An 11,734-nucleotide genomic window follows, 5' to 3' on the forward strand; every position below is an offset into this window, starting at 1 on the left:
AAAATTACCAAATTTGATCAGGGACTTATTGACATAGTCTCTGATGTGCCTGAAAAATTTCAAGTTCTAAAAATATGCACATCACAACCTTAACCTAAATAGTCCGTAAGCGAGTGTTTCGGCTTTACCTTAGCGGGTTTGGCTCGTTTCCGACCTTTTAATCAAGTTTTCAGGTTCTTGTGCTTCTAAGAAAGCTAGGTAAAAGTCCTATATCACAAACCAAGAAATATTTAATCAACATAACATCCCTTAACTTAGGGTTTCGGCTAGTGCACAAAAACGAACTTTTGAACCGTAAAAACGGCGTTTCAACCCTTTAATCCGTGTTTATGGCCAAAAAAAACTATCAAAACAGGTTCCTTACCATGTGTATGATCAAAACATGTTTATGGACCATTTTTAGGATTTTTACACGGTTAGGAATGATTTTTAGTAACCAAGACATGTTTTTATGGTATTAAACAAGTTTAAACAAGTTCAAAAGCTACTTATTTAAGCCCTTTACCTTAGAATTTGGAGGTTTTCTGGAATTTTAGGATGCAGCTGCTTGGAACTCAGATTTTATAAACCAATTTGGATAAACAAGCTTCCTAAACAAGTTATATAAAAAAAATGGGGGGTGGGGTGGGCTGGTCCGATTGGAAGGATGGTTTGGGCCCCCTTGGGCCCATTTTGGCCCAACAATCTGTTTTCTCAAGCCTAATACGAAAAGCCCGGTCCAAATTTAGTTCGGGTTCGGTTTTTTGGCGCGAAAAACTTATCGGGTGCGACAAACAGCGCAAAAACAAGTGTTTTTCGGCTAGTTTTGTGTAAAATTATAAAAGCATACTATATGTTTGTAAAAATAAAAAATATTTTCACGAATTGCTTAAAACATTTCAAATAAGTGTTTGGTAAGTCTTTTTCGGCTTAACGGATGACACAATGCTTGGTTTGTAACTATCTTTCGCGTTTAAATCTATAGCGGGTGGTTAAACGAGCATGTTTTCGTTTAATTTGTTTGCTATCAAACTAAGACCATATTTCTAATATTTTTGCTTGTATAGATCGTATATCACTTATAGATGGCCCCCCGAGATATCTGGATCATAACCCGACCCGTTCGGTTAATTGTTCGTTTGTTACGCAAAAGGCGTTTATTTGCTTAATCGGTAAATACGTACTGAGGTGTACCTTGTTTTGGCTAAAATGTCACAGAAAGTATCCCGAGAAACCGTCAAGAAAGCAATAGTATATCTTTCCCGACAGTCGATCCAACATCTGGTCAATGAAGGGGAGTAGAAAATGGTCTTTCCTCGTGGCATCGTTGAGTTTGCGGTAGTAAATGCAAACTCTCCATCCCGGGTCGGTTCGCATAGGAATCAACTCATTCTTCTCATTCACAACAACCGTCATACCGCCCTTTTTAAGGACGACCTGCACCGGGCTCACCCATGGGGAATCAGAGATCGGATAAATCAATCCAGCATCTAGAAGCTTGATGACCTCTTTCTTCACAACGTCTTGCATATTAGGGTTGAGATGCCATTGGTGCGGCACCACGAGTTTGTACTCCTCCTCCATCAAGATCTTATGGGTACAAAAGGATGGATTGATCCCTTTTATATCCATGATCTTCCAGGCGATCGCGTGCTTATGCCTCTTTAGAACCGCGAGCAACTTCACCTTCTCCTCGCTCGACAAACTAGCAGAAATGATAACAGGAAGGCGGGACCCATCCTCTAAGAAGGCATACTCCAAATGGGACGGGTGCTCCTTAAGCTCAATAGATGGTGGGTCCACAACAGAAGGTTTTGCCTTAGGCTCGGAAACGCGATCAACATCCTCAATCCTTTCTAAACACTCAGGAGGCTTGTGGTCCACACCACAGACCAACTCCTCAAATAGAGGTCCACTGACCAAGTCAGAAATCCCTCCAACACACAACTGAGTATCCAAAGAGTCCTCCTCACATGTGTCCTGTATGTGCTAATAGACGCAAGAATCGATGGTATCAATGTATAACACGTCAACATGATCATGCGGGTGGCGCATGGATCTCCCAATATCAAAGGTCACCTCCTCGTCTCCAACTCTAAGAGTGAGTCTGCCGGTGCAGACATCAATGAGAGCTCTAGTAGTGGCTAGGAAAGGTCGACCTAGGATGAGTGGTATATTTTTATCCTCATCCATGTCCAAGATCCCAAATTCAACAGGAAATACAAATTTGTCGATTTTCACGAGCATATTCTCAACTATACCTCTCGGGTATTTCACCGAGCGGTCGGCAAGCTGAATGCTCATGCGAGTAGGCTTAGGCTCACCTAGGTCTAGCTTTGCAAAAACAGAATAAGGCATCAAGTTAATGCTAGCAACTAGGTCGGCTAAAGTGTTACTAACCGACAAACTACCGATCAAACATGGAATGGTAAAATTGCCCGGATCGGTCATTTTTTTGGGCAGTTTATTCTTAAGGACCGCTGAACACTCCTCATTCAAAGTCACACAAGAAAGCTCTTCTAATTTATTCTTATTCGAGAGGACCTCTTTCAGAAACTTAGCATACTTAGGCATTTCTTTCAACGCATCGAGAAACGGAAGATTAATGTGAAGCTGCTTAAAAAGTTCTAAGAATTTCCCGTGTAATGCCCGCAAATTTTCGTTAAAAGGATCTATGTGTTGTAGAGTTTGTATTTACTGAGACTCGATCTGGCTTTCCTTGGGGACCTCTTTGCCTTTCTTGTAAGCCTATGTAGTTAACGTTTAATCTAAGACATCATAATTTATAAGTGGAAGGGCCTAGATGTAAAATTTTTATAACATAAACCCTAACTTGCTTCCATCCTCCTAATTTCCAATCAGCAGCCATGGGAGGGTCTCCTCCTCGATTTCTGTACAGGTTTCAGCCATTCTCCGGCCTCCCGTATCTAATTCAAGGTCGGTTCTATCATCATACAACTCTTTTTCACCATTAAAACCTTTGTTGAACATGTTAGGGTTGAGTTTTGATTATAACAATTTCTGACAGATTCGTACTTGTTTATTGCTCGGTCTGTAACTCAATGAAAATATATTGGTTTTGATCAATTCTTGTTTCTATGATATTCTGATTTGAGTCTAGTTTCCAGAAAGGTATAATATGTAATTTTTGGACGAGATTTGAATACTTTTTATGATTTTATAAGATCGAGTGTCAAAGCTGATGCGGGATGATGGATTCTGGTCTGTCTTCCCGACATCATAACCCATTTTCGACAAGTCTAAATTGGTTGATTCCACTACTGGAAGTTAATATTTTGAGTTAGGAACCAAACCTAATTGGAATCATTTAATTTGGGTAGGTAATGAATTTTATAAAAATAAAACCATGTTGTTGCGCACTGAAATAGCTGCACATACCTTTCTGTGTTGAAGGAATTCTTATGATTTTTGTGTCCACTAGAAAAATATAATAAAAATATTTTTATAAACTTAAGATATTTATGCACTCTTGTAAGAATTTAATAATTTAATTCTATGGTTTTCCTATGTAATAAAATACATCTTTGCATGCTAAAATCTGCATGTTATATTCGTTATTGATTGATAAGTTCGTTTTAGGTTTAACCGGTGGCTGCCCTTTCTCGCATCTTTAGGGGCTCTTATAATTGAAGTTCGTGCTCCGTCATCTTCTTAGGTATGTCTAGTGTAATATGCTTTATTATCATGAGTTTTGGCATTCGTTAGATTGGTCAATTGTTGATGAAGTGAAAACTAGGTTCGGTTGTCTAGTTTGTCAATTGTTGCGTTTAGCGCGTTGTTTGAGGAAATTAACAACCAATTCAGATGTTGTAGCCTCGGTATGATTTGTTGGCTGTGAAAAACTATATTTTTATGTTATTGGGGCTGAATTGGTTGTCGGTTACTCAAACGGGTCTGTACGGCGCAAATTCGCGTTTATTGGTAATTTGTGCATCGTGCTTGCGAATTACTGACCCATCCAACTTGTGTAGCGTCGTGTGGACTTGTTGGCTGTGATTTTACTAAATTTGGTCCACACGGGGCTGAGTCGGCATCTAAGTGCATAAACAACCTGTTAACGCGCGTATTCGATAAAGTCAACAACTTTCGGGGGTAAATTGGGAACCCTTTGTCCCCAGGATTAACTAAGGGTGGTTTTGGTAAATACATGGCCTCGGGGGCTGATGTAATTGAATTTGGTAATGTCAAGGCTTTAGGTCAATCAAATCATGTTAGAACGTCTCATAGGATAAATGAGTCTGTACGTTTAGTTAGTAATCTTTGTGTGCAATCCGACAGGCTTGTAAACTGTGGATTGGCTTTGAAGTTCTCAAACTCTTTGGTGTTTGTGTGGCTCGTTTCAGGTGAGTTCGTGATGCCCCTTTAAAATCTTTTTACGTTTTGGGCTAGCATACAAACCGTAATACAATTTTACACGATTTTACTCGTTACAACTATTTGGATGGTATTACATAGCCTTACTTGTATTTGTGCATTTATAAAACTATGAGTGGACTATATTCTATGCCTTAGTATATTTTAGACTCATTATGGTCATATATTCCTTAAGGTTATATACCTGATTATGGTCTAGACTCGATGATGTTAATAGGCTTGGTAGTAATTGAATACGAGTAGACCTATTTACTTAGTTCATGTATTGGACTGATTATTATGTATTACCTTGTGGCCCGTAGGCTTACTTGTAATTTGGAATGTCTTGGGATGATATATATATATATATATATATACATATATATGTATATATGTATGGAGGTATGTATGTATGTATGTATGAGTATGTGTTACTTTATAGCCTACGGTTGTGTGATGATATTTAGTTCCTCGTGAGTAAGAATAATGTGAGTAGGCTTATTGATGTGTGTGTGCATGGTGATCATGGCCGGGTCAAATATTACTCGGGCTTTCAAATCCCGTGGTGGAGAGGCCCGTGTGGCGTGATCATCATTTTGGCGGGTCAAATATATTACTCGGGTTTTAAAATCCCGTGGTGAAGAGGCCCGTTGTATGTTGAGCCGTGATCGGGTCAAATATATTACTTGGGTTGTACCCGTGATGGAGAGGCCCGTATCACGTGCTTGGATGTGTGAGCCGAGATCGGGTCAAATATATTACTCGGGTTGTAGCCGTGGTGGAGAGGCTCGTATCACGTGCTTGGATGTGTAAGCTATGACCGAGTCAAATATATTACTCGGGTTTGACCCGTGGTGGAGAGGCTCGTGTCACATGCTTAGGTCTTACCGCGTCCGGGTCAAGTATATTACTCGAGTCTTGACTCGTGGTGGAGAGGCCCGTGTACTTGTGTTCGACGATGAATGTATTATTTGGTGAATTATATTAATTATTTTATTATTATCCCCTATATTGTTTAGAATTATATGTTTTGAAATAAAGTATGAAATATTGTTTATGAAACCTGAACTCACTCAGCTTTAGCTGACTTTGTGTGTATGTTAGTTTGACTTTCAGGTTAAGGATTGGAGGTTACCGCTTGGACGTGCTGGAGACTACTCGAAAGGTTGAAGGCATTTCTGGTCAAGGATTTCAAATAAAACATTTATTTTATTTACATTCGATTTTGGACACATGTACCCGTGTTTGGGAATTTTAATACTTAAACTTTTTCCGTTGTTATTCACTCTGAACTGGTTTTAAATACAAAGAATTGTTTGTTTTTAAATTTTTGTGAAATTGTGGATGTGATTACCAACTGTAGGATTCCCGGGATTCGGGGTCTTACATCCCGTATTGCTATTCCATCTTCTGCTTCTTTAAACGGCCTGGGTATGGAATGGGAGGAACATAAGTCCTGACTGGCTCACTGGTTTGTGCGGTACTTTATGGGGTTACCCTTAGGTGCACCTCACTAGGAGTCTCAGTCTCGATCTCATCGGCAATCGGTTTTGGTGTGGAAACCGATGCATCAACAGGAATGGTGGACCTACCACTTCGCAGGGTAATCGCCTTAGCCTCGGCATTCGGATTAATCTCAGTGTTACTCGGAAGGCTACCCTGTGGTCTCGCAGAGAGGAGCTGAGCAATCTGTCCAACCTGATTCTCAATGGTCTGAATGGACGCTTTCTGATTCCTCAACTCGAGATCGTGTCTCTGGAGAGTCTCATCAATCTTCAGGTTCCTCTGTTCAGCCAGTTTGTTTGAGGTCTCGGTTTTAGCCAAAAGCTGAGTCAAAAGGTTTTCAACACTAGACCCACTACTAGACTGACCACTACTGCTGGAACCCTGAAACTGAGGCTTTTGCTGGTAAGATTGGTTCTGGGGTTGATTCTGGTAATTTGGATTTCGGTCAAACCCCGGTGGCTTTTGATTTTGAGAGCCACCATTATCTTTCCAGCTGAAATTTGGGTGGTTTCTGCATCCCGGGTTATAGGAGTTGTTGTTGGCATTGTTTTGGCAGCCCACAAAGTCAACATCCTCCACCACCATGGCCTACTGGCACTGACTGGTCTGGTGTTTCCCGTCACACACCCCACAACGAAAGCTAGACTTAGCCAGATCGGATTGCATCTGGTCAAATCTTTTGGTCAAGGCTTCTAACTGAGCGGAAAAAAGGGTATTAGAATCGACATAAAGAACGCCCTTAGTAGAAGGAATACTACGAGGCGGATTATATGCAAAACTCTTCTTAGCAGCTCACTCCAAGACAACCAATGCCTTGTTGGGAGTACACCTACCAAATCTCCTCCCGCAACCTGATCAACGGCCTGCTTCTGTGCTCCGGATAAACCATCAAAGAACGTACGACACTGAAGACCGCTACTCAAACTATGATGAGGGAATTTTCTCAACAAGCCCTTGAACCTCTCCCATGCAGCATGAAGTGACTCATCATCATCAACACGAAAAAGAGTGATTTTTGCCCGGTATCTTGCAGTTTTATCGGGTGGGAAGTACTGAAGAAGAAACTGCTCAACCAATTGGTTCCAAGTGGTGATGGAACCTGAAGGGAGTGCCTCTAACCACTCCAAGGTAGCCCCGCGAAGTGAGAACGGAAAAAGTCGGAGTCTCACGGCATCTTCCGTACACCTCTGGATCTTGAATGTCGCGCATAATCAAAGGAAATGCGCTACATGAGAATGAGGGTCCTCGTTCGAGAGGCCATGAAAAGAAACGGAATTTTCGACCATATGAATAATACTCGACTTGATCTTGAAACTCACGGTAATCTCGGGCTCCCTAACACCGCTGCCGTAGCCATAGAGGGACGGCATGGTGTAATCATCTATGCGACCTTGATTGTTCGGATCCGCCATTTCTTCAACCTTGGGATTCGCGTCCTCCTCTACAACTTCGTTTTCAAAGACCTCGGCAATCTCGTGTGCTCTCCTCCTCAAACCTTCTCCAAGATGTCGCTCGGGTTCAGAAAAGGGGGAAACAAGATCAGGACCGGGTGTGGTGGACATGCATCACCCGAAAGAAACGCGGAATGGAAACAGACAAGACACGGAAAACTATCTAAAAATATAACTAAAATAAAATAAAACAAGATGAATAAAAATGAAATAGACTAAAATAACATAGAGCAAAAATATCAACAAGGCAAATCAATTACTTGTATGTTTTCAAAAGTAAAACACCGTGTCCCCGGCAACGGTGCCAAAAACTTGACGTGTGTGAATATATATATAAATTTGGATAAAAGTTCCACAAAATCGGGTTTTTAAAATGGTTTTCACCAACAACCAACCCACACACGAATGGCAAGTGTACCTATCGTTTGTAGCAAAGTATCGGTAAGAACCGAGTGTCAATCCATGGACACGGCTAACTTTTGATACTAAATCTTTGCAATTAATTTAACCAAACAAACAATCCAAGTAATTTTTCAAGTAACTAAACTAGCATTTAACAATAACAAAACAAGTAAAATACAACTAACAATCAATCCAAACAAGGCTACTTAGACTATGCATCCACTCAAACTTAGTGACAAAATAGCAATGATAATGACAAAACATCATGTATTAAGCACCAACATCAAATTCCAATCAAGGCAACCTAATACTAGCAACAAAACAACATGATGGGTTTTCAACAAGTTAATAACCATAGATTAGTAAGTTTTTCAAAACTACCTAATCTCATAATGAAAGGAAAGCTAGAATGAAAACAACAAACTAACCACCTAAAATTATGTAAAATAGACAAGTTCAAGAACACTAGATAAACACATGAAACTTTTAATTAGCAAAATATGAACCAAGAATTATGGCCTTAATCCCTAGCAAATATTAACCAACTCAAAGAATCATATTATCACCATACAATTTTCCAATATCAAGTGATAGGTTTCATGCTTGTTAAAATTCACAACCAAGTTAATTTCCACTAGTCATTCCTAACTTAATGATATAAACAAAGTATGCATACACAAACTAAGTTCATAAACAAATTCTCAACACATAGTTTTCCAACATATTATGGTTAAACATCTATCAAACTAACAAGACTAGGAATTAAAACAAGCATTCAACCATCAAACTCTATTCAAGAACATGTCATAAACTTGAAGAACACCAACTTGTCAAAATCATGCATAGATAAATATCACATAAGCAAAAGCTTCAACATAATCTAAGTAACAAGAGTATTTAGCCATAAGGCTTGATACAACAAACAAAATCAAAGTAGTCTAACAAAGCATTATTAGGAACAAGAAATTGCAAACTAAGATGAATGATGAATGCTACTTGCAAGGATGATCATATAAGATGGAAGCCTTGAATTCTCTCTAGCAAACACAGAATAATTTTCCAGCAATTTTAGAGAATTTCCCTAAGGCTCCACACTTGAAATGGGAGTAGTGGAGGTGTATTTAAGCTTTCTGGACGTCTGGCACGGGCCCATGCATGGGCATGCACGGTCGTGCATATAAGTGGAAAGTCAACACCCTGCTTTAGTCTGATCAAAAGGTCAGGCTTCTCTGTTCTGGCACGGTCACCAGCACGGGCCCGCATGGCCGTGCAGGTCATGCACGAGCATCCGCACGACCATGCACGGTCGTGCACTTTTGCATTTTTGCGGCACTAGCTTGCAACTCCGGGAAGCACGGTCGTGCAAGATCTTGCACGGTCGTGCGGGGTCGGCAGATTGCTGATTTTGTCCACGAAATGCCCTCTTTTCTTGTTTTCTTTGTCGGGCGAGCACCCGGACCTGCAAATTCACAAATAACTCAAATAAGTACCAAAAACAATGAATTTGCATGGAGTTCGGCTAAAATATGAGGAAAATTTGGTGTAATAAGATGTACACTTTGTGTTACATCAGATATATCAACAAAGTTTTCATCGAATAAGGGCTTTCTTATCGTGAGTATATGCTCACTGACAATGTTTTCATGGGAAGAAAAGTTTCACGCCATGACAATGTATACTAATTATTTAACTCTTACTAATCACCCCTCAACTTCCTTTATGACTAGTTTCAAGATTAACTTCCAATGCTCACCTAGATGGTCATGAGATAAACGATATTTACTTAGAATAACAAAATAATTAATTAAATATATAAAACTGATGCAAAAAACTCAAAGTATCTGTATTGTATAAATATTTGAGGTTGGTTGATAACAATCTTGTAACATCCAGGCTTAAGCGGAAACGTCCGAGTGTGACGTACAGATTGTTCAAACACACGTGACACTATTAAGTGACCATAATATCATTAATTCATTTAAATTCTAAAGTACACAAGTGGAAACAATAAAATACATTCAATAAGAGAAAACAACTAAAGTAACTTGTCCATTATTGTTGATAACCTAAAACTAGTGTCTTCATCACTTCAACCTCTAATAATTGTACTTGTAGCATGTATATAAAATAAAAGGTCAACTAACAAGCAGTTGGTGAGAGTCACATAGTTTTGATATACATATATAAAAACCATACAATTCTATGAACATGTGTAACAACGCAAGCAAGGTCCTTTCCAGTTGTTAACAATCAACGTACTCGGATAAACGCACAACGCAAGCAAGGTCCTTTCCAGTTGGGGACAAAAAACATACTCGGGTAATCGTACAAAGCAAGCAAGGTCTTTTTCAGTTGCTAACAACCAAAGTACTTTGATAAACGCACAACGCGAGTAAGCAAATAAGCACATAAGTCCATAATGTAAATTGTAGTTTGAATAAAGCATACTAAGTAATCATTTGAGTAGGATATACATGCTACCCCCAAAATGTTAAAACGTTTAAAAAAAGGGGTGTGTGAAACTCACCTTAGAAATGGAAGTGGGAAATAAAGATAAAATCAAAAGCGTTAAAGGAACCGAAACGAACGATTTGTACGAACAATAAATAAAAATAAATATGCAAAATTTAAAGAATAATCTAACGGGATTATTAAGGTTAATTATATATGTCTAATTTTATTGGGAATATGTATTATTTTATTTAACTTTTATTACTTTAAGTCATGTGTTATTTAATATTATTTTAAGTCTTAACGAAATTTTAACGGTTTTGATTACTTTAACATTATAACTTTAACAATAAAATGAGAGTTTCAATATTACAATGTACCGATTTTAAATGAAGATTTTATCTTGAACAATTATAACTAAGTTATTGAATTAAAGTTAACGAATTAAGAGCTAACGAATTTAAAGTTAACGGATTAAGATTAACGAATTATAAACTAACAATTGAATTACGGTTAACGAAATATAGGCTTAGCAAATTCAACAGTTAACGGATTACGGCTAACGAAGTATAAGTTAACGAATTAAAACAAATGAATTAAAGTTTGATGACATAAAGTTAACGAACTAATTTAAATTAATAGATTAACGATTATGAAAGTTCGGGTTTTAGAAGGGAAATGATAAAAATATATTTTATACTTAATTTATAAAAATGTATTTAGTTTAAAAATAATTTTATTTGATTTACTATGATTTTTAAATAATTTATATGATTTTTAAGTAAAAAATAAAATGGTTTAAATATAATAAAAAAAAAAGATGCATTGACCCGGGTTCGAACCCGGGTCTGAGGTTTATCTACCAACACTCTTAACCACTGGACCATGCTACACATTTGATTGCAACTCAGAAACAATTATGTTTATATGAACCTACATGTTCATTTTAGATATAAACCCTAGATTTACGATCTGTTAATTGGCTCCATGTATGCACAAATTTTGTTAGAGGTTTGTTAAACGCATCAAAACTAATAAAAACCATGTAACATTTACCTGGAAAGGTGGCGGTTTGAAGGAGAATGAGACCTCGCCGGAACAAGACTTTGAAGGAGAAATCAGTTACTTTAGAGAGGTTGTTAATGTGTGATGAGATTAAGAGTGAGTTTAATTTGATATTAGGATCGTATTTATACTAGTAAGTGGAGCGTATAATCATTAATTGTCATTAATTGAATTTGGCCGTTTTTCGGCGAGTATCACAGATTAATTTGACGGTTATAGGACGTTAAAATACAATTTATATGTTGATTATCGTTTATTGACTAAGACTAAAGCCATTATACTAGTTTATTGGGTCAAGACGAGAGGATTACGGGTGTATAGGGGTTGCCGGAGCCGCCAGTGGAGGGGGGGGGGGTTGGAGGTGGGCTGGGGTTGATTTTATTAGTTTAATATATTTTAAATACAATTTACACTACTGGCCCCTCAAGATTCATATTAAATTAAATTCTAAACTAAACTACATTGAACCTTGATCTTTGAAATGTTTTACAATTGGAAAAAATTAA

General features: G+C 38.2%; 1 non-coding gene across 1 annotated transcript; it reads left to right on the plus strand.

Annotated features, from left to right (window-relative positions):
- The first annotated feature begins 6,780 nt into the window (after positions 1-6,780).
- Positions 6,781-6,885, plus strand: LOC143589400 (small nucleolar RNA R71). Its single transcript, XR_013145279.1, has one exon. It is a non-coding gene; the product is annotated as a small nucleolar RNA R71 (small nucleolar RNA).
- Positions 6,886-11,734: the final 4,849 nt, after the last annotated feature.

This window comes from Bidens hawaiensis, unplaced genomic scaffold (assembly GCF_021521415.1).
Source record: "Bidens hawaiensis isolate Kalapana, Puna unplaced genomic scaffold, B.hawaiensis_p1.1 tig00037543_1, whole genome shotgun sequence".
Lineage (NCBI taxonomy): Eukaryota > Viridiplantae > Streptophyta > Magnoliopsida > Asterales > Asteraceae > Bidens > Bidens hawaiensis.